The sequence below is a fragment of the Temnothorax longispinosus genome, chromosome 4 (genome assembly GCF_030848805.1).
Source record: "Temnothorax longispinosus isolate EJ_2023e chromosome 4, Tlon_JGU_v1, whole genome shotgun sequence".
In the NCBI taxonomy this organism is placed as follows: Eukaryota; Metazoa; Arthropoda; class Insecta; order Hymenoptera; family Formicidae; genus Temnothorax; species Temnothorax longispinosus.
In genome coordinates, this window is record NC_092361.1 from 6,217,731 (window position 1) to 6,237,006 (window position 19,276).

The following is a 19,276-nucleotide window of genomic DNA, read 5'->3' on the forward strand; positions in this document are numbered from 1 at the left end:
GAGCGATTAGCATTCATGACGCGAATTAGCCAGTTGTATTGCCGTGTATTCGCGAACCGACTGTGTCGAGACCCACAAACTGTTCTCGACAATGCCGAATAATTAGTAGTCCGCCCGGGTTTGAGCGACGCGTTGTAAGACAACGGAATCGGCACGGTTTAAGATTACGCCGCGGTGGAAACGCGCGAGTACGTGAGATTTGTGTGTTCGCGCGCACATACATCGCTAATTCGATATTTTCCCTGATCCCGAGACACCCGATTTCGTGGCGCCCACAGGATGCGGGTCGCCAATTAAACCGTCGCCGACGTCGCCGCCATTCGGGGACATTTCCCGCTCTGGTGGGTCTCTCTTGCCGTCGGGATTCTCCTTGCACTGTCCTACGCGACCAACGTGACGTCTCTTCTGCACGTACACACACGTGCATTTGGGATTAGTCAGTCAAGTCAGCTGGCACGGACGCAGCGGTATCGATCGCATGCGTGGTGCCCGCTGCGTTGAAATCGTTGCAATATTGTAGCGGATTATGTTCCCGGACGTATATACGATTGAATCGAGTCGCGCATACGTTTTCGAGGGGAAAATCGAATTAAAATTTTCCGTCAAAAGGCATAAAAATGTATAAAAGCCGAAAGAGACACAAATCCTCGAGATGTATTCTACTCTCTGTTGAGACGAATAATAAAATTACCCCAGTACAAACTCGGCTGGTGTTTAATACAGAATTGCGAGAAGAGTGTTTCGGCCAAAACGGAAAGCCATTTCGTTATTTAATGTATCCTCGTAAAGGTTCTTATCAAGTCGCCCAAGACCGAATTGTTACGAAGGAAATCTCCATCGCGCTGACCTTCCTGGAGACGTTGGGGGAGCAAATTTATTCGTACACGACAATTCTCAATGCGGAATCCCTACAATGAATCCCGAAGTGAATTCTTCGGCGGTTTCTAGGAGACTGTATTAGCATACAGGCTTCTTACCAGATTGGTTGGGGCAGTGGCAGAACGACGGTTAAAAACACCTTTTCAGCCCGAAACAAGACGCGGTAAAAAGAGACTCCTTCCCAAAGAGCATTCATCCCTTTCAAGGGCTTCTCGATGTATGTTGAAGCAAAAAGCTCTCACACGAAGAAAGAAAAAAAAGAGAGAGAATTTCGCGTAATGCAACGTGCTCGAAGAAACAGACGGTTTAATGCTGCGCGAAAGATATTTATTTGCATCGTTTTCTGGAAACTAGACCCGATTATGTTTTTCATCGAGATCATCGCGGACGAAAGTTCCTTTCCGCGCAAAACAATATCCGCTGTACGTCGCATTAATGTTTACGACGGTTTAATATTTATGTATCTTTCACGAAGGCCGCAGTTTTGAAGCCCGCGGCGGAATGGGAAAAATATCGCTTCAATTTCCGGAACCAATTGTACAAGTGTTGTTTTTATCGTCTTCTGTCTAATTTACATTCATGTATGTACCTATCGTTGTTATTATTATTTTTGTTAATGTTAATGCTGTATTGTCAAGATCAATATTTCTGCGACGCGTTGAAACAAACAACCTCTCTAAAAAAAAAAAATAAATAGAGCATCTCGACAATTATGGCACTGTTAATTTAATTCAGCCGAAACTACAATTATTTCAAGAACGAATGACGCGAGCGTAAACGACACTTTGCACCGACGCTTCGTACAACGCAATTTTTTTTACACCGTTCTCTTTCGTTGTTCCTTGTCGTGGAAAATGAAATTGCGTTTCCAGCGGAAAACTACATTTGCACATTATGAAACCCGGGCGCTCGAGTGAACGATGCGCGAGAGAATTTAACGTAGAATGTCTCGTGTAGGTGTAGAGATTTCGCGATAATTATTCTCGGATGCGTTCGTCTAGAGTCTAGAGTGTCTAGACGTAAAAAATAATCGCGATTTCTGACGCGATATCTCGATGACGAGATATCTCACGTCGCGGGGGCCGCTAGCACCTGTGGCATCTGAGATAAACTCGTTAAACTCGCGCGAAATATTCTTTCGTCCTTAACTATTTTCCGATTCGTTCAGGGAATTGTTAAAACCAAGCGGCGGCATTATTACATCACTTCTAAAGGAAGATACGCGATTATATAATTTTATACGACCGCAAATCAGACGCAAGATTCAATGATTATCTACTAGCTCGACCATTCTACCGCGCATTTAAATGAAAGGATTAATTTTAGAACTTGCTCGCACGTTTCTAATTTAAACACGGACGTGGACACATTCTGCCGCCCTTTGCCTTTCCCTCTTCGTTCTCTTTCGCGTCAACGCCCGGCTCGGACACCAAGTTGTACGAACCAGTCGGCTAATTGCAGTCCTGCCCTGAAACTTTGTGCTGACCAAAAGTGACGATTCCGACACTTACGTTTCTGCGATCACTGAATTCCTTAATTTGTTGCGTTTTCCAAAGCGAGAAACGTAAACTCCCCTGCGTCATGGGAAATGTTATCCTATTTCTGGAGTGCAGAATTATTGATAGTTCTCGGCACGCGCTTCGCACCCTTGATAATTTGACAAACTGGCAATCTGGTAATCCGCTCAGTTACACACGGTAAGGGATTACATGAGAAAAGTAATGGACCGAGAATCTCCTTTGATACCTCTTGTGCGCACCGAATAAACTATCCGCGCCCTATCCTACCGGGCTCCAACTGCGTCTGAGAAACTTTAGTTAGCAAAATACGCCCTCGGCTAAGCCATTACCGGCACGGTTAGTGGGGAGAAACAATTAAGTTACTCTATTTGGCCACCGAGCTCGACTATCGTGGGTTAATATTGTCCGCTCCTTCCTCGTTCTTCACCTCATCAATAGCGGCCTGATTAGAAAGTTCCAAGTGGCGCGCAGCGAACGCGGGGCCGGGCCGGGGATCCTTATTTTGCGCAACTTTGCTTTTGCGCCCGGAAGTTCTTACACGGGAGTATCCGTTTTATTTATATGATAACGGATATGTATGTAAGGTGCGATTTCGTCCAAGTTTGCAAGACTATAAAATATATCGGGGGATTCGATTCGGAAAAGTCATTATCTCGCCGTCATTCTCGGAGAATGTTTCTTGTACATACACTTATACTAGTAAGTCGATAGCACGGAAATATGTACTCTCTTGCAAGTATAATCTTCTCTTCTTCGCCAGTACCAACACTTTGCATCTTGCCGCTTCTGCGACAACGCGACGAGGATAATGTTGGAAATATGAAAAGGGAAACGTTAGGTATATATATCGGTATCTTGTTATTATTCTACGAAGCCACCCACGTTCCTATACGCCACCCAATAGCAGCAACTGTCAAAGTTTTGTCTCCTTGCAATAAGGCGCGCGAGGCGGCTTTCCTGACGCTGACGCCTGTAGGCGAGCTTTAATAAGTTTCACGTTCCGGCGGGCATTTGCATAAGTAACGGCGCGAATATAAAGCCAAGTTTTTGGTCGTGCGTACTTCTTACGTTAATCTTTAACTGCGGATGCCGTCGTAAAGACTAATCCTTTCCACGGTAACGATGCCATACGGTGTTAGAAACTTCTTAATATCTTACCGTAACTTTGGAGCGGGCACACCCACATATACAATATATAGAAAAATAAAGAGGTTATAACATAACATTTTATAGGGAGTTATATATGTTACTTATACAGAAAAATATATAACTTGAATTTTATCAAACACAAAAAGGCGCATGATCGTATAAAAGAGATTTAATATGGATGAACAAATCTGCAATCAAATAATCAAGAGTGAATAAAAAAATTCATTATAAGTAGGATTCTATCTTAAAATCTGATGAATTATAGATCGTCTAAAGTGGATTTAAATAATTTAAATACGATTTTATCTCGTGAAAATTCTTTAAAATAAAAACTCAACTTTACTTTAAATGATCTATTTTATATGCCATTTCAACGTGTGAATTATATATCTATATATATGTGTGTGTGTATTTCAATTCTTCAAATGCTTTCAGTACATAATATTATTGACCGCCTAAAATAATGCCTGACTGCCCAGACAAATAACCGATGATCTAAAATATGTTAGAATATTTTTGAACAACAATGACATAGAGTATACCGCTGTATAGTATGAGATATTCTCGAAAGGTTCATGGTTCGTTTCTTCATCGGTCACGGGAGGATTCGCATACGTTTGCGTTGTCCACGTTCTCTCCGGCGCTGTGGCGAAAATCGCGTGTTGTTTCGGACGATAACCGCGCGTTTGCGCAACGTAAACGAGGTGCAAGCGATACCGTGTGAGCGATGGCAAATCGTTAGAGTGAGCGCGGCATCCAGTAATACATCGCATATTTAGAGAGAGGCGGATGCAGCCGCCTCCGGGGTTCCGCGCGCAAGCTTTCGGCAAACAAACCTCGATCGATCCTTTCGTAGTTCTCTCGTTTCCGGTTCGCGTTAAATTCGCGACGAATTGAAATCTTCAGCACGTGAAAAACGTGTTCGACGTGCATACGGGTATACAGAGTCACGGTACACACATAGAGAAAAAGAGAGAAAGAGAGAGAGGGATGGGGAGGAGAGGAAGGAGAAATTGCAGCGTTAGTCGATAATGTCGAAAGCTACTCGGGCGTCCATTAATATAGGGATTCATTAATCTCTCGCTTGAAGCAAGCCGCTACGTTTTTAGCTCGGTTCTCGTAGCCGAGCCGGGAATATTTTTTTCCACTCATGTCGCGCGACAAGTAGCGTTGATTTAAATAAAATGGTAAAAAATACGGACACGTACACGTCGAATTGGACGGAGATAGATTTAAACACAGTTTTCGTCGTCGGGATTTTCACGCCCCGGAGATACAACCCCGGGACGAAATTATAATCCACCAGAGAGGAAGTACGACGCGACAAAATACAGTATCCGTACTTATGAATAGTCAAACAGGACTCGCAAGAGTGGTCTTTCGCTTCTAGCATAGACCTGACATGTCCAGTTCACGTCAGAGACGCGAATACACATTATTCGGTTACTTACATTCGCATTCGCGAGTAGTACGTGGTTAGGTTCGCGCGTGGTTCCATATACCTATGTGTTAATGCAGAAAGCTTGCCGCATTTCCGACGGCAGCAGCCCACACCCTCTTGAGCACCCAGCTGCTAATGTGCGGTGACATGTGCGCGGCGCGAGGCCAAGACGAGCTTCGTCAACCGAATTCGCGGAATTCTCTATACTTGAATCCGCGCGCGTACTCTCCGATTCGATTAATCGCCTTCCCCGTGAGCGCATTTCGAGTTAATCCGAGGCGAGGAGACCGAAGGGAGTGGGCAAAATCTACGCGACCGGACGACCTGCAGCCGACGATACTCGGGGCAAGAAAGAGACCCCTTTTCGTAAAGCCGATTATCCGCTTCGCGAGACGCGGTGCGAATCTTGAGTAATTCTGTAATTCATTATGGCGAGCATGCTTTTTCCTCTCTCGATAGAAATAAAACGTCGGCGGTGCACACATGTCGTCGGCTATGGAAATCAATGTCTGGAAATTCGCCATAAATAAAATTCAATGTTTGTTACGCTGACCTTTTCTCTCTCTCTCTCTCTCTCTCTCTCTCTCTCTCTCTCTCTCTTCAATCTTTGGAAATTAAACTCCGAGCTAGTCACATAGCTCTTATGTAAAAACCGAAGTTTCTTAAAATACTCGAGAAGACAACGACACGCTTCGCGAAAGGTAATCGCTGAGAAATAAATGAGACAGTAATGCGCGTTATTTTGCCTTTGCTTATAAAAAAAGAAACGTATTAAAGATTAAAAATACGTCCTTTTGGATTTAAGCCATTAGTCCACTTTCTTTCGAACGTACAACAGAAATTACGAGAGCGAGAATGAATCTATAATATTTTCATTTTCCGCTAGAAAAAAGTTACTTTGACGATCGTTCGGTGGGGACGAGCGTGCGATGATGAGTGGAGGCGAATATACGGAAAAGCCAGTTGCTGAAGAGAAAACCGTTAGTAATTAACAAGGGTGATTAAAAAGGACGGATAGCCGGGCCAATTTCAGGTTCGATCGGGTCACTCGGTCCGCGCGTTTTTTTTTCTCCCCTTCGTTCAATGAAATCCCCAATCTACGAGAGATCTACGAACGTCGCATGCGTTTCAGTGCTAATTTTTAGCACAATTTTTTGTAGATCCTTTATTGGTTGTGTACAAATTTTACGGTTTTAAAGAATTAATTATAAAATATTTTACATTTCTATTGTTATGTCTCGGATTAATTAATAAGTTTGCACCTAAGAGAAAAATATGTATTAATTTTAGCTATTTCTTGTTAAATTTAGATGTTTTTCTGAATAATAATCTTACTGGAAAAGACTGAAACATAACGTGCGATGACAATTAAAGTGTACAAAAAGTATAAATGGTACGCAAAACAAGTATAGAAACAAAGTGCAAATAGAACGAGCTAAATAATGAGTATATACTGAAGCTTCTCTTACTCATCGAAAAATCCATAACGATAACCGACAAAGACCGATCATCGACGATTTTGATGAGATGTGAAAGCGCCATATAAGAGAGAAAAATGCAAACGAAGAAATGCTGAAAGAATGTAAATAAACTGAGAAGCCCGTTAAAGAAAGGCGAGAAGCCCGGCACGGAAATAGCGTTTCATTATTTTGCCTTGAATATTATATTATATTTCTACATTGAAATATTGTAGTAACGTCGACGGTAGCAATTTCGCATGCTCCGCTTTCTTCGTCGTCCGTCGTGCGTTCTTATCAAGGGAGAAACATTTGCAACGGTAAGAAGTATATACGCGAGTTCGTAATTAAGAAAGATAAAAATCCCAGAAAGTTACACATTTTATGTCGCCGCGACGTTATATCGGGAGACGCGCGGAAAGTCACGGAACTTAGTCTGCTCGACCAAGATACTTTCACTTTTCTGTAGTACCTATGGGAATGCCGTTTTATTTACCCGCGATCCATCTTCGAGGATTTTTTGACAATTTTCTAGGCACGGACTGATGTGAAAAACAGATAACGTGAGACGTATCCGCTTTACAGACATAACCGTCGCCGACCTTTGGAGATAGTTTCAGTTAGGCCCTGTTTTCAATTCGAAATGTCAGAGGAGAGCGTGACCCCAGCATACCTTTTATGTAAATTTCATTAGCGAAGTAATTCCGCATGCATTAGGCAGAAGAAATTTCGGTCTTCGACGCGTTATAAAGCAAATCAAAATTCGCGGAATAAGTAATATATTTTATTATTCTATTCTCTTTCGTTAAAATTTTTCTTCTATTGGTCGAAGAAAAAACTGACACTGAAGAATCGTCGCTTTTAGATCGGCAATAAATCTCGACCAAGGGCTTCTCCCTTAGAATGGTCCTTTTTCATCGCACTCCGACATTTTAACGGTCGAAACGGCTCAGCGAAAAATACTTACGACTTTACGAAATAGATCGCGTCGTATAATCCGCGTTCGTCATTAGGACGAGTAGACGCAGAATACATCGGCAGGATACATCAGAAAGCAACTCGACAGTTTTTCGGATTTCAGTACTTGTAATAATATCCATTTTATTAGCACATGTTCTGCTCTCTCGTTTATTCACCTCGCTATCGCGCTGAGTTCGCTCTTTCATCAACCTGCGAAAATCCGCATTGCTGGGAGAAAAGCACTAACAAAGCCTGGCCGCGTAGAGGAAGCTGATTGAGTTATTCCATTCGAGGGGACCTCGTTTAAATGTTCTTCGAAGCAGATTCGAAATGACGCGACTTACTGATGGAAATGTAGAAACAGAAATCAAAATTATTTACTTGTTGTGAGTTACGTAAATAGAATTTAGGAGACACGTCTGAGACGGAAATGAAACTAGCCGGATAAAGAATAAACGCGCTCTTCATTAGCATTTATATGAGTGGATGAGCTATATGTACAATGGATAAAATGCACGCCCGCCCGCGCGCGCGCGCTCATAGACGCTACGGATAATTAACGGGACAGGAGAAAACTTCTCTGCGAGAGCAAAAAAGATTTAATTTGTAGCCGAGAACCATCAAAAAAATGCTCGGGTTAAATTGCGCGGCGAGACCCGCGGTTCGCCAAACACGGTGTTAATACGACATTTTGAATTAACTACACTGGACGTGCCCAAAGCAGCTATGTAATTAGCATTTTCTATTCAACAACGAGGCCGACGGTCGGCGTTGTCGCGCAGTTTTTTGAAATACCATTTACCTGAATATTACAATGTAATTAGCGTGCGGCGGCGTATCCTGTGCGGTCAAGCGCGTAATCAGAGGGCGGTTATGTTCAGCCCCCTTCGCGCTGTGCTATAATTGTTTTACATCGGTTGATTGCCGGGCTGCCGAATAATCACAGCTGCAAAATTCACCGCGAGACTCGACGACGCGGCAATACCGTAATTAATATTAGTAAAAAACTTTAGACCGAAAGAAAAGTTCTTCTTATCGTCGAATATTATGAATATTGTAAAAAAAACGCGACCGATGCATTTTTCCCGTCGAATGCAAAATTCACGATATCCCGGCTAATTTAATAATGAGCGCTCCTTTCAATTACGATCTTCAATTTTGCCGTCGCGCGCTTATTTCTTATTCACCGGGCTAACGTTTTCATTGTGAGACATTTGCATACCCCAGGTGTCAAGTCCGAATGGAGTCATTAGCGACCTGGCCGCGAGAAAAATGCAACTGAAAAATCGAGGCGAAGTCGAGAAGAGGAGATATTCGGCATTTGAAACGAAGGGAGAGAAGGTATGGCTTTTAGTTCAGTTAAAAGGGTGAAACTTCGTGAAGGAGCCCGCTTGAATTTCTCGCACACACGCTTGGCTGACGAAACGGAGAGGATGAGCGATTGAATATTCTACAGTGGAGGGATGAAGAAGATGAGAAATTCACCCCTGGAGGGTGAACAGGAGAGAGAGAAAGAGAAAAGAGAGTCGCGGACCTCCGCCACGATTGGTCCATCAGGTTCTCGCTCTCTATATTCAACCTTCCTCATCTGCATATCGAGATTTCCGTCTTGATATCACTGTGACCCTTCTAGAGTCGCTGCGCTGTGCGCGTGTGTGTATAGATGTATGTGATACAACATATATAAAACGTAGACGACCACCGAAGAGCGGGTTAAACCGTTAAACAACGATCTATTTCGCATTCAGTGATCTACCGCGAGCACTATTTGTTTAACAGAATCAGGTCGTCGAGAGAACGTGAGAAACAAACCCTCTGCGATACCGATAACAATTAACCGGTTACAAAGGAAGTAGGTTTTAATTTAAAGCGCATGGCACACGCCGTTAAAAGAATGTACTCTCCTTCATAAAGAAGAAAATTTGTCCGCGGAGAAATATGTGGGAAAGCTTTACGGGAAGAATATATATGTATTCCTCGTCGAAGAATTATTTCCTCGCCGGGAAAGGCAGGGTGTGCATTATAGAGTAGAAAGTGGGTATACATGTAAAGAATTGCTATCCGCTAAATGTAAACGGAGCTGCAGTAAACTATGGAGTCGATGCACTGCAAGGATATGACGCTTCGAAATATCTTTTCTGTAGATTTTAGTCTCGTGACGAGAATGTAACTGTATTATGGGACGATTTGCTCGAAATGCCTCGTTATGTCCGACAAGCTGCCGACATTTCAGCGATATCCGTGGAACAGGATGCGAGGATGCCGTGAGAGAAAGAGGCACTGATCTCTTCTTTCAAAACAGCTCAGTCAGCTAAGCCGACAAATAATATATTTTCGGATATTTTCGGGAAACGAGTGATTATAATGCAGAAAGCTCGATACTGACCCATTAATGGAAACGGCGTACGCCGTATACGTACATTTTATTAACGTTGCAAATTGCTCAGATATCGTGGAAATATGCAAATATTTCAGCACATACAATGGGAAAAAAATATAAAGTATAAAAAAATTAAAACATTAAGAAATAAATAATAATTTATTAATTTCTACAAATACTAGGCACGTTATATATTTTAGTGATATATCTCGAGCGCGAGAGCTTCAGAGACTCCAAATATAATAACATTTCCGTAATATTGTAAACACGATAATTCTGATCAATGAACTTAAATTATTTAAATATATAAAATATTTGTGTGATTAAAAAATAGATATTTAATTCTTTATGTTAATAAAAGAGCGCGATCTGGTGAATCAACAGTTTCTGTAAAGTTACACAATACAAAGGTAATTCATTCCGTTATTCGTTATTTAATTTATTTCGTCAGTAAACTCCAGAAATACAAATCGCTGAAACTTTTTCGAAACTCGAATTGGAAGGGATTAATGTAGACGCAATTGGATAAGTAAAAGAATCAATAGATTATCCGTTTGAAGAATTTTCAGACTATATATAGCAGAGAGATGGATTGACAATCAGAAGAAGAAAGAGGATATTTCTTGGAATGACGCGAGATAGCTTCGGAATTGAAAGTTAGATGGAACGTTTAAATAGGTAATTAAATATATCGCGAGGAAGGGAAAAAAGATGAAAAAGAGGAAGAAAAGACCCTCAAAGGGACTCCCTTTCTCTTCCCTCTCCCTTTTCATGCAGGGATAAGATGCGTGGTCGTTCCTCTATCGATCCTCTCGAAAGAGGGGCACGCACACGTGTCAACTGAAGGGTAGATCCTCTTCACAATTCAGACGGGGTAAATCCGACTTCGAAACGACACTCCTCGAAGGCGAGGATTAGAGCTGACGTCATGTTGGCAAAGACGAACCCGATCCCCGAGACGTCCCGAAAATTATCTCGGTGAGTACATTCGTCGGTCGGCACTTGGTCTCACATCGACGGAGGGACGTTGCATACCGGGGGGGGGGGAGGAGGAGGAGGTTGGACGTCGCGGGTTTTTATATCTCGATGTACGCCGCGTGTGCCAGCGCGATACGGCGCGCGTCTTGGCACCTTATGATGTGACTTTTTGAAGAATCTCTGCTTCTTCGCGATCGATTGTGTCGTGGGATACATGGCAAAAAAACAGCGCTCCGCGCCACTGGAAATCGAACGATTACTCTTTTCGTTACTTCCGACATTGTTATATACTCTGGATGAGAAATTGTTAACGTTCGATGAAAAAATATGTTGCTAGTAGTACCGGGAATATCGTGTTATTTGAAATATGCTGCAACGTACCGGACGCGACTCTCTATAGCTATTCCATTAATTCCGAGGAATAATTAATGTCGATCAGAACGTGTAGCGCCGGGTAATTCTTGGTGCGCTGTAGCTTTCGATTTTTAATCAACAGCCAAGGCGATTAACGCGGCGAGGACGCGAAGCGGTCGTTGTTTTAACGCGGGTAAAATTTCGCGTTACATCGTGCTAAGCCGAGAGTGAATTTCCGATGGGGAGCATTAATATGCAAATTATTATCTCATTAAGGGCGTACACGCTTCCTGCCATCGTATCTCCGTATCGAATTAGCTAATTAGCCACGCTTCGGGATGAAAAGTCAACGATCGTTATCCGACGAGCGATCGGTTAATTTGGTTTATACCAACTGGGCACTCGAGTGATCAGTGCCGTCATTACTCGTTAGCGTTATTACCTGAACGCATACAAATAATCGTAACGGTATGAATTGTCGTAGGCGGTAACGATCATCAGCGGACGACCAAAACGGGCAGTCAAAGCCGGCGAAATGCTCGCTCTCCGTGCTTCGTAACGAGATCGGACGCGTAAGGGTCACGACGATGAGCACACATCTCATTTCGCGAGAACGCTTTCCCGGCGATCGGATGGGTGAGAATGTAGATTGTCTTGACCAAGGAGGGAGGGAGCCAGGGCTAGCTTGGTTTCCATGGAAACGACAGGCCTCACCTGGAAGGTAATTTCGCGGTGTATCGCGCCGGAGAATCGAGACATCGATCTTTAACCCTGCGCCGACCCCGCCGCCCGGCCCGTGTCGGCCGTTGCTGTCGCTGTCTGCGTTTGAATGGTACGGCGCGCGGGACCATTCAGTATTCCTGCACTTGGGAACACGCGTCCTCTACTCCTCTCCCGAGCATCCACCCCTTCCGCGCGCAAATACCATTCGGAGTACGCCCGGAGACCCAGATTATCCTTCAGGTTTGATCCGTGAGTGCGAGAGCTCTCGCGTATAGAGGAACAATAAACGTTCCGTTATTTCCGACCGCCGAATATTGCGCTCAATCTTTCGTCGATTGGCCGCGCGTTTTCTAGTCACGAGAATCCGATTTCACGAATTTTATTTCGACCGTGATACTGGCACGTGGTTGCGTCGGAAAATCAATGCCGCTGTCAATTTCGAGAATGAAATAACGCCCGGCAGCTGCCAGGGTGCGCGTCTATTTTCGAAAAGTCGTTCGTCGTGTTAGCTGAAACCCGGCACGTTTTGTAAGCGAATTCGATGTAAAATAATTCTCGATTTTATTTTATCTTAACGCAGTACCTACTATTCCGAAAATAAAATAAATTAGTTTGATAAAAATTAGCACAAAATTTGTCATTATTTTGTCTCACACGAAGATTTTTCGCGATAAATTACTCTCAATTTTAATCGTAAAAAAATAATGCTATTGAGATAAATATTACACTTTCGAGACGAGATGATAGATTTTTAGGATCAATTTAATAGCGCAGTCGGAAGTACCGTCTCTCTTTAATCGAAAGATATTATTTATGGCCCCTTATCTCCCCTTTCTCCACCCCAAGCGTCAGTCCGTGAACTAACTTTTCTGTAAGTTATATTACTTCTACCGTGGCCCAATCCACGAAGTTTCATTTCGGTTTTTCCTCCGTTCTCTTCTGGAATTTCGGAAGACGATTGTCCGCAAGTGCGGCCGGAGGGTCGGTATAGTCGCTCGTTGAAAGCTGAATTAGGGAGGCCGACAATCTCGGGTAAAGGTAATTAAAAATGCCGATAAGATGCCGTGGTTCCTCTGCCGCGAGAAATAATCGCGAAGCTTATCAACATCAATTTTTAGAGGGTTATTAATTAACCCTTAAATCGATATGAGATTAGTCATACCTACTCATCACAATTTGCGAGGTGTGTCACAATACTGATTTTGACATAAAGTCTACAAACTTTTGTCTGAACAAATAAAGAACCGGTATTGAATGGCTTAAACTGTACGTCTCCTCTTAGCCTTTGATGTTTTGTCGCTTTGTTTTCAAGAGAAAAACAGAAGAAACAGCATGAGCATCAAAGAAACGAGAAGGGCATTCGAAAGAAAACAATGAGATTATTACAGCGTATGATATTTCATCCAATATTACTTTGCGTACATGCATTAGTCGAACAGCGTTTGCAAATGCCGAGAGGGAGTCATACTTTTAAATGCACCATACTCCGCGCTTTAAAAAAGCGTACAATGATTATATATGCGGAATCACAATTATGATTTTGCACGGATATGCACGTCACTTTCGATTATTTTCCCATTTTCCCGATGTTAGTTCTTTCTTTCTCTCTTTTCCCCATTTCCCTTTCCCGCGTTTTCCTTTGTTCTCTATTTCGGTTATCGAAACTGACGAACAACGAGATATCATCAAATGAAAATAGAACAAAAAGCACGAGGTATGGGGTTTGCATTTTAGGCCAGAAAATCCTAGATCGATTGAAAACATCGAGCCAAAGTGCTCCCAGCTATTTGGTATTCAAGTACTCTTTCGAAAGTAAATTTTGGCCCTCTCGCGGTCTTTTCTCTCTTTTTTTTATTTGGTTTTTTTTTTTATTTATCGTACCAAGTTGTCATTTTCCTATGTTCCGAAACAAAGATATGAGAAATGGGGAAAAAGAGAAAATAAAAAAGAGGGAGAAATAGAAGAGAAAAGATAGGTAAAGAACCAGACAACCAAAGTTGCAACAGAGCGACGAACGCGAGGAGAGGGAACGGAAAATTAGACGGACGACGAATATTTACTCAGTCGCAAGCCCGAAGCCGCTAGAGCTCCGTTCTAAAAACGAGAAGAAAGAAGGAAAGAACGAACGAATGAGACGAACGCTATTTATTTGCGTCGCGAAAATCGTGCGACGTCCGAACATAAGTTTTACTTCCGGGAGAGTGCTGAAAAAATGATTCGGTACGTAACTTGACAGCGCTGCAGTTTTTCAGTGAAATTTTCAAGGCGTATTTAACGGATGCTGTTTGTCAACACAATCTGACATTATCATTTTTCTTAGTGAATTTTGCAGAATAATATGAAAGAAACTTCCGTTTTAAATGGCATTGGTAACCGCGGCTGATATGGTGATACATTACTGGTGTGATGAAAGTGATAAACTCGAATGAAAGTGTTAATAAAAATTAATAAATTGGTAAGTTCGTTATAATAAAACCGCGGAATAAAATCGCGGTTATAATAAATTGCGTGTAAATAAAGCAATTTCACAAATATTGAAAATTAATATACAATAGCTAAATAAGGAAACATTTAAATCGTTATATGTTGGTTACTGCGAATTTAATTAATTATCCGACAGTGCGTTAAAACTTTATGTAGAATTTTATAAACTTTTCCATGCATCGGGAATATGTGATTCCATTAAATATGCGCCAATATAAAATCGTTCTCCTCGTCGCGTCGCAGCTTCCGAAACGACATTAAGCCGGTAAGAGTGCGGCAATATGAACGGGAAATTTGACAGCAATGAATTCGTTGGAGCCGCAAGTTCATGCATCCGGTCAAGTTTCGCAAAAAACCAGGACGACCCTACTCGGGTCGATTCGAGGGTGCCCGACCGTGAGGAATTTCAATGCAGTTGCAACTGCAACAGCCGGTCAATGCTTCGGCGGGCTGCGCGTCACGGCTGACTTATAGCGATCGTTTCTACTGCATCGCTCGTCGAAATATCTTTACTCGACGGATACGCTTCAGCCGGATACGAATATTCAGAATACTCAAGTTACGCCGATAGTTGAGTTAATCCTCGCTCTGTTCGTCGTTGTAACTTTGTACGCCGACGAGTTGAATACGCCGAGTAAAGTAAGATACCTCCAAACGCGGAACGTTTAGACACGATTCTCGTGCGAGCGAGCAGATGCATTTAGAGATTTGCAGATTCGCGCGATCCGTGGAACCTGCCGGCTGACGATCTCTGATACGGTCCATAATTTGTCGCATGTCACGCTGAGAAGAGAGCACTCCACGTCGCTTTGAGAGCTCTCTCGGTTGCAATATCTCTAAACGTCGCTGTTAACGCTACGACGTAACTGACAATTTTCTCACACTTGAAAAAGTGTCCGGTATAATCTCACAATTAAGCTATCGATCGTCGAAACAATGATTAAACCCACTGTAGCATTAAAGGATAAGATACAATTTTAGATATTTTTTTTTTTTCAGACAGTAACTTCTGATCGCGATCCTAAATTGTCGTCCAAGGGAACGGCAGAATTTTACCCGTCGCGAGAAACCTCGTACGCACAGAAGAGGAGGGACTAAAATTTTCGTCGCGCAGTTCTCATGCTATTCTGATCCATCTAAGTGGGCCACGCGAATCGCCACGACCATAGTTAGCCCGCCTGTGGCCGCTTTGGTGGCTCGTTGTTTTCAATTAGCGTGCTTAAGGCTCTTCAACACAAAGTCACTTAAAGTTTAAATAGCATCTGGAAGCCCCGTCATACGGTACGGTGAAAGTATGCAAACGAGTCTGCCGCACGGTAGGAAACTTGGAACGTTTCGATAGTTGTCTAACGCATGTGAAATTGAATCATTTCTTATCAATTTATTATTTTGATTTAAATACAATATCTGAGATAGCGTCTTAATATTACCTTATATCTGAACAGTTCTGAAAATAATATACGTGAATATAAATGTATATGTTGTTTCCATGCTATCAATAGGACTCTCCAGCTCCGATTCCAATCTCCAACCCTACTAAGATGCGTTGAGATAAGCTAAGAACTTTGAAAGTTTTATATTGCAAGCCGTAGCAAGATGCATGCATCCAACCCATATTTTTTTTTAGAATCACGTTGACTCGAAACCCTAGAAGGAATTTTGCGAGCGAACATATATTACAGAAGTGACCCAAACACACACCCTACTACTTCGTCCTAGCAAGATACTTTGCAATTAGTTTGACACTTTGACGAAGTGCACATTTTGTGTCGCGAAGCTCGTAAACCTGCTGCAATGCATTCTGGTAAGAATAGATGAGTATTATTAGAGGAACCCAAGCACGTGACGACGAATGTGATCTGAGTTATTAATATCCAGCTACCAGATCTGCTTAATCGCTACTCGCGAAGATAAACACCGTTCAGAGCCACGTTTTAATGAATAATAAATATGTATCGATCGGTGTCGACGGATTTAACTGTGAATCGTCGCAGTGGACTTGCGATACTTTTATACTAGTCCTCGACACGTCGTTCAATTATCTTTCATCTCCTTCTTGAGGGCTTCAAGTGGACGTCTTACAAGTACGATTTAACTGTGTCTCACAGTAACAATTTCGCCTTTGATGTTGTTCTAAGGTCTTCTCTCCCAACGACGATTGTATTATGTCCACACTTCGAGCTCGTCTCAAAATTCATCGCGAACTGCACATCTTTCACAATCAAATCGTCCATCTTTCGACCGAAGGAATACAGATTATACGCACGCGAGCTATCGAAGACAATTCTTCGGGGAATCTCTATCTGTTCTATTTAAAAGAGTAAAAAGTAGTTGCCAGAGAAATGCGAGAAAAATTCGTGGCTTAGTTCCATTTCTGTACACGTCCGACGTATTAAGATTCTACATAAAATATCGTATATAATCCATTTTGGCCATAATTCTCCGTATAACATAAATATTCGATATCGAGAGCTCGATAAATTCTAAATATCTCAGTGCCTGGTAATCTTAGGAAATACCGCGTTCTAATTTAATTAGTCGTTTGTGCGTCATATGCGAAATGATTGATGAAAAAAAAAAAAAATAACCGCATTGCTCGGGTTCTATCTCGTCGCGGGAAACGAGATAAGCGTCAGATTATGACTCCCCGCAGAAATCGCTGACACGTGGCCATAACGGACGCGGATGTGTCTTCGGGGATCGGGGTTGTATGACGGGGTGGAACGACAGTTGCCAGGGCGTGCCGGTTACCGGTGAGAAAGCTCTTAAGCCTATACCTTTCATCCAACGCTGCTAGTTATTAATTTTGCGATCCGGTGCCAGATCCGCGGATGCGGAACAGCGGGCCTTTAGTCAGCGTTTCGAGAGACTCGGGCAATTAATCACGCGCCTGACCGCACTCAAACTCCCGACCGTAGATATTATCCTTCGGTGTCGCGCCGCCACCTCGCCCCCCGCAGCTATCCGATGTCTTCCGCTGTCGCAGATACGGCACTTCATTACGCAGCGTGACGTATCCAATCGGTCCTACTAATCACGAGGGAATATCCGATCCGCGAGCAGATTCCGCGAGCTCGATGACTAACGCGCACAACACCGAAGTCGTAAATCTCTTAACCGGTCCAGAAGCGTCCGCCGATCTGTAGATTTATAGACTGTTTTAACGCGCATTCTCTCCGTACAACGGTATCTATATCTTTCTCGTCTCTGGTTCACGCGACAATTCAGTCCAAAGTTAACATCGTTACGGTCGGCGTTGGGAGTAAAAAGCGAGCGCACCTCGGTGAAAGAAATAAGAAAAACGTCCCGGAATATTCTCAAGCCACCGGGAATGGCGCGTAAAGCAGCCTAATTTACGCGCAAGTTTCGCCGCGGAGTTGCGTAAATTTTCGCGGTGTGACGTAAATGGAGAACGGCGGTGGCGAGATAAATTTCTCGTAATTGCGTCGAATAACTCGGGTAACGCTGGGCGTGCCGCGATAATCAATCCCGACATCAGGGTTTGTCCCGCGCGATAATGACGCGCCGACGAAGAGATTCTTAACTTCGACGGTAATTCGTTGATTGTCCCTCCCGCTCCCTCGCGCTCTTATATCGCCGTCGGCTATCTCCGCGGTAGTTTTCGAGACGGAGCTTTATGACAATTATAACGAGATTTGGAATACGCGGATCAACATCCAACACTTTAGCCGATCTCTCGACTACAAAGCACATAGAGGAAATTTGAAACGTTTCTTCGCTATATAAAGGAAACAATCTAAAAGCATAAAGGAAATGTGAAATTTTGCAGATCTAATCTTTCAAAGCAACTCTTTCGATAGTTTTCACAGCTATTTCCACAGCTTTTTCATATTTTACCTCTTTTTATCTATGTTCGTTCACGGGGAAAAAATTCTCTTCATTTCATGTTATCGTGGTAAAATGGACAACAGCAAGATTTAAAAATGCTTTGTGTTGAAAATAGTTTTGTTAAATCTAGAAAAATGATCCTGTTATAATAACACACGGATTCATCTGTCATCAACGAAATGACGATTTCTCGTTGTGACAATGAAACATAATTGCAGATAATAGATTTTCTCTGCAATGAATTCGTATTATTGAGATGAATGTGTCCAAATTCGGCAATATTTTTCTATTTTGAACTGAAAGTTCTGGTGTAGCGTCGAATAACTTGTTAACATGGTGAGTTTCCATCGAATATACAAAAGCAGCGACAGTTTCGATGCGACAGCAAAGTTTCTATTTTTTTTTATTAATGTATCTTCTCTAGAAACGTGATATCGTCGAATGAAATGAAATCGAAGTCATTCTCTATATTCTCCATATTCATTTCAAGAGTTACGGTTGTTAAGGTGATACAGCAGTGTGTGGAATATGGACTACAATATAAATAAAACAGCAGCAAAAGAGGCAATCGAAGAAACTCGAATATCTGCGGTCGGCGTTGGATTAATGGTGTTCTCGGCTTCACATTTCCGGCGGCTTTTAAATTACGCCACGTTAACATCTGCACAATGCCTAATCCAGAAGAGTATAAGCGCCCCGATTTGAAAGAACGATCTATCTATAGGCAGTGAGTACCTACGCCGACATTGACATCGAAAGAACTGACGAACTAATGGGCATGAAGGTGCGACGAGAAAGCTCACAACGACAAGGAAACGAGAGAGAAAAAGTTTCTCAAAAATCTCCATTATCGCGTGCAAAGTGCGCCACGAGAGAAAGAAATTAATCACTGCCGAACGCCGGCCTCGTTTCGACGCGAGGAGTAAGTATTATTCACAAAATGCTTTGCGGGGAATTCTCGCGTAGAAACCCTCGTGGAGACACATTATTTTCAGATATTCTATTTACTTCCTTGAAAAAAATATATAAGTTTCATCTAAAGTAAATGAATGCTTAATTCTAAAATAATGATCCCACGCCGATGTGTATTTAATTTGCATTT

General features: G+C 42.6%; 1 protein-coding gene and 1 long non-coding RNA gene across 7 annotated transcripts in view; one reads left to right on the forward strand and one right to left on the reverse strand.

Moving 5' to 3' along the window:
* The window catches only part of LOC139812336 (uncharacterized), a 142,835-nt gene that overhangs the window by 48,176 nt on the left and 75,383 nt on the right, over nucleotides 1-19,276 (reverse strand). The gene's annotated exons all lie outside the window — the stretch shown is intronic.
* LOC139811039 (A-type potassium channel modulatory protein DPP6) overlaps nucleotides 1-19,276 on the forward strand; it is a 65,067-nt gene that overhangs the window by 9,525 nt on the left and 36,266 nt on the right. Inside the window, exons 1-2 of one of the 6 annotated variants that reach the window (XM_071775057.1) lie at nucleotides 13,903-14,061; nucleotides 14,174-14,296. The exons of 3 other annotated variants lie outside the window; for them this stretch is intronic. The gene's annotated coding sequence lies outside the window, so the exon portion shown is untranslated. Of the gene's footprint in view, nucleotides 1-13,902; nucleotides 14,062-14,173; nucleotides 14,297-18,850; nucleotides 19,097-19,276 lie in introns of those variants that run through there. 2 more of the 6 variants (XM_071775058.1, XM_071775059.1) reach the window with 2 other exon arrangements.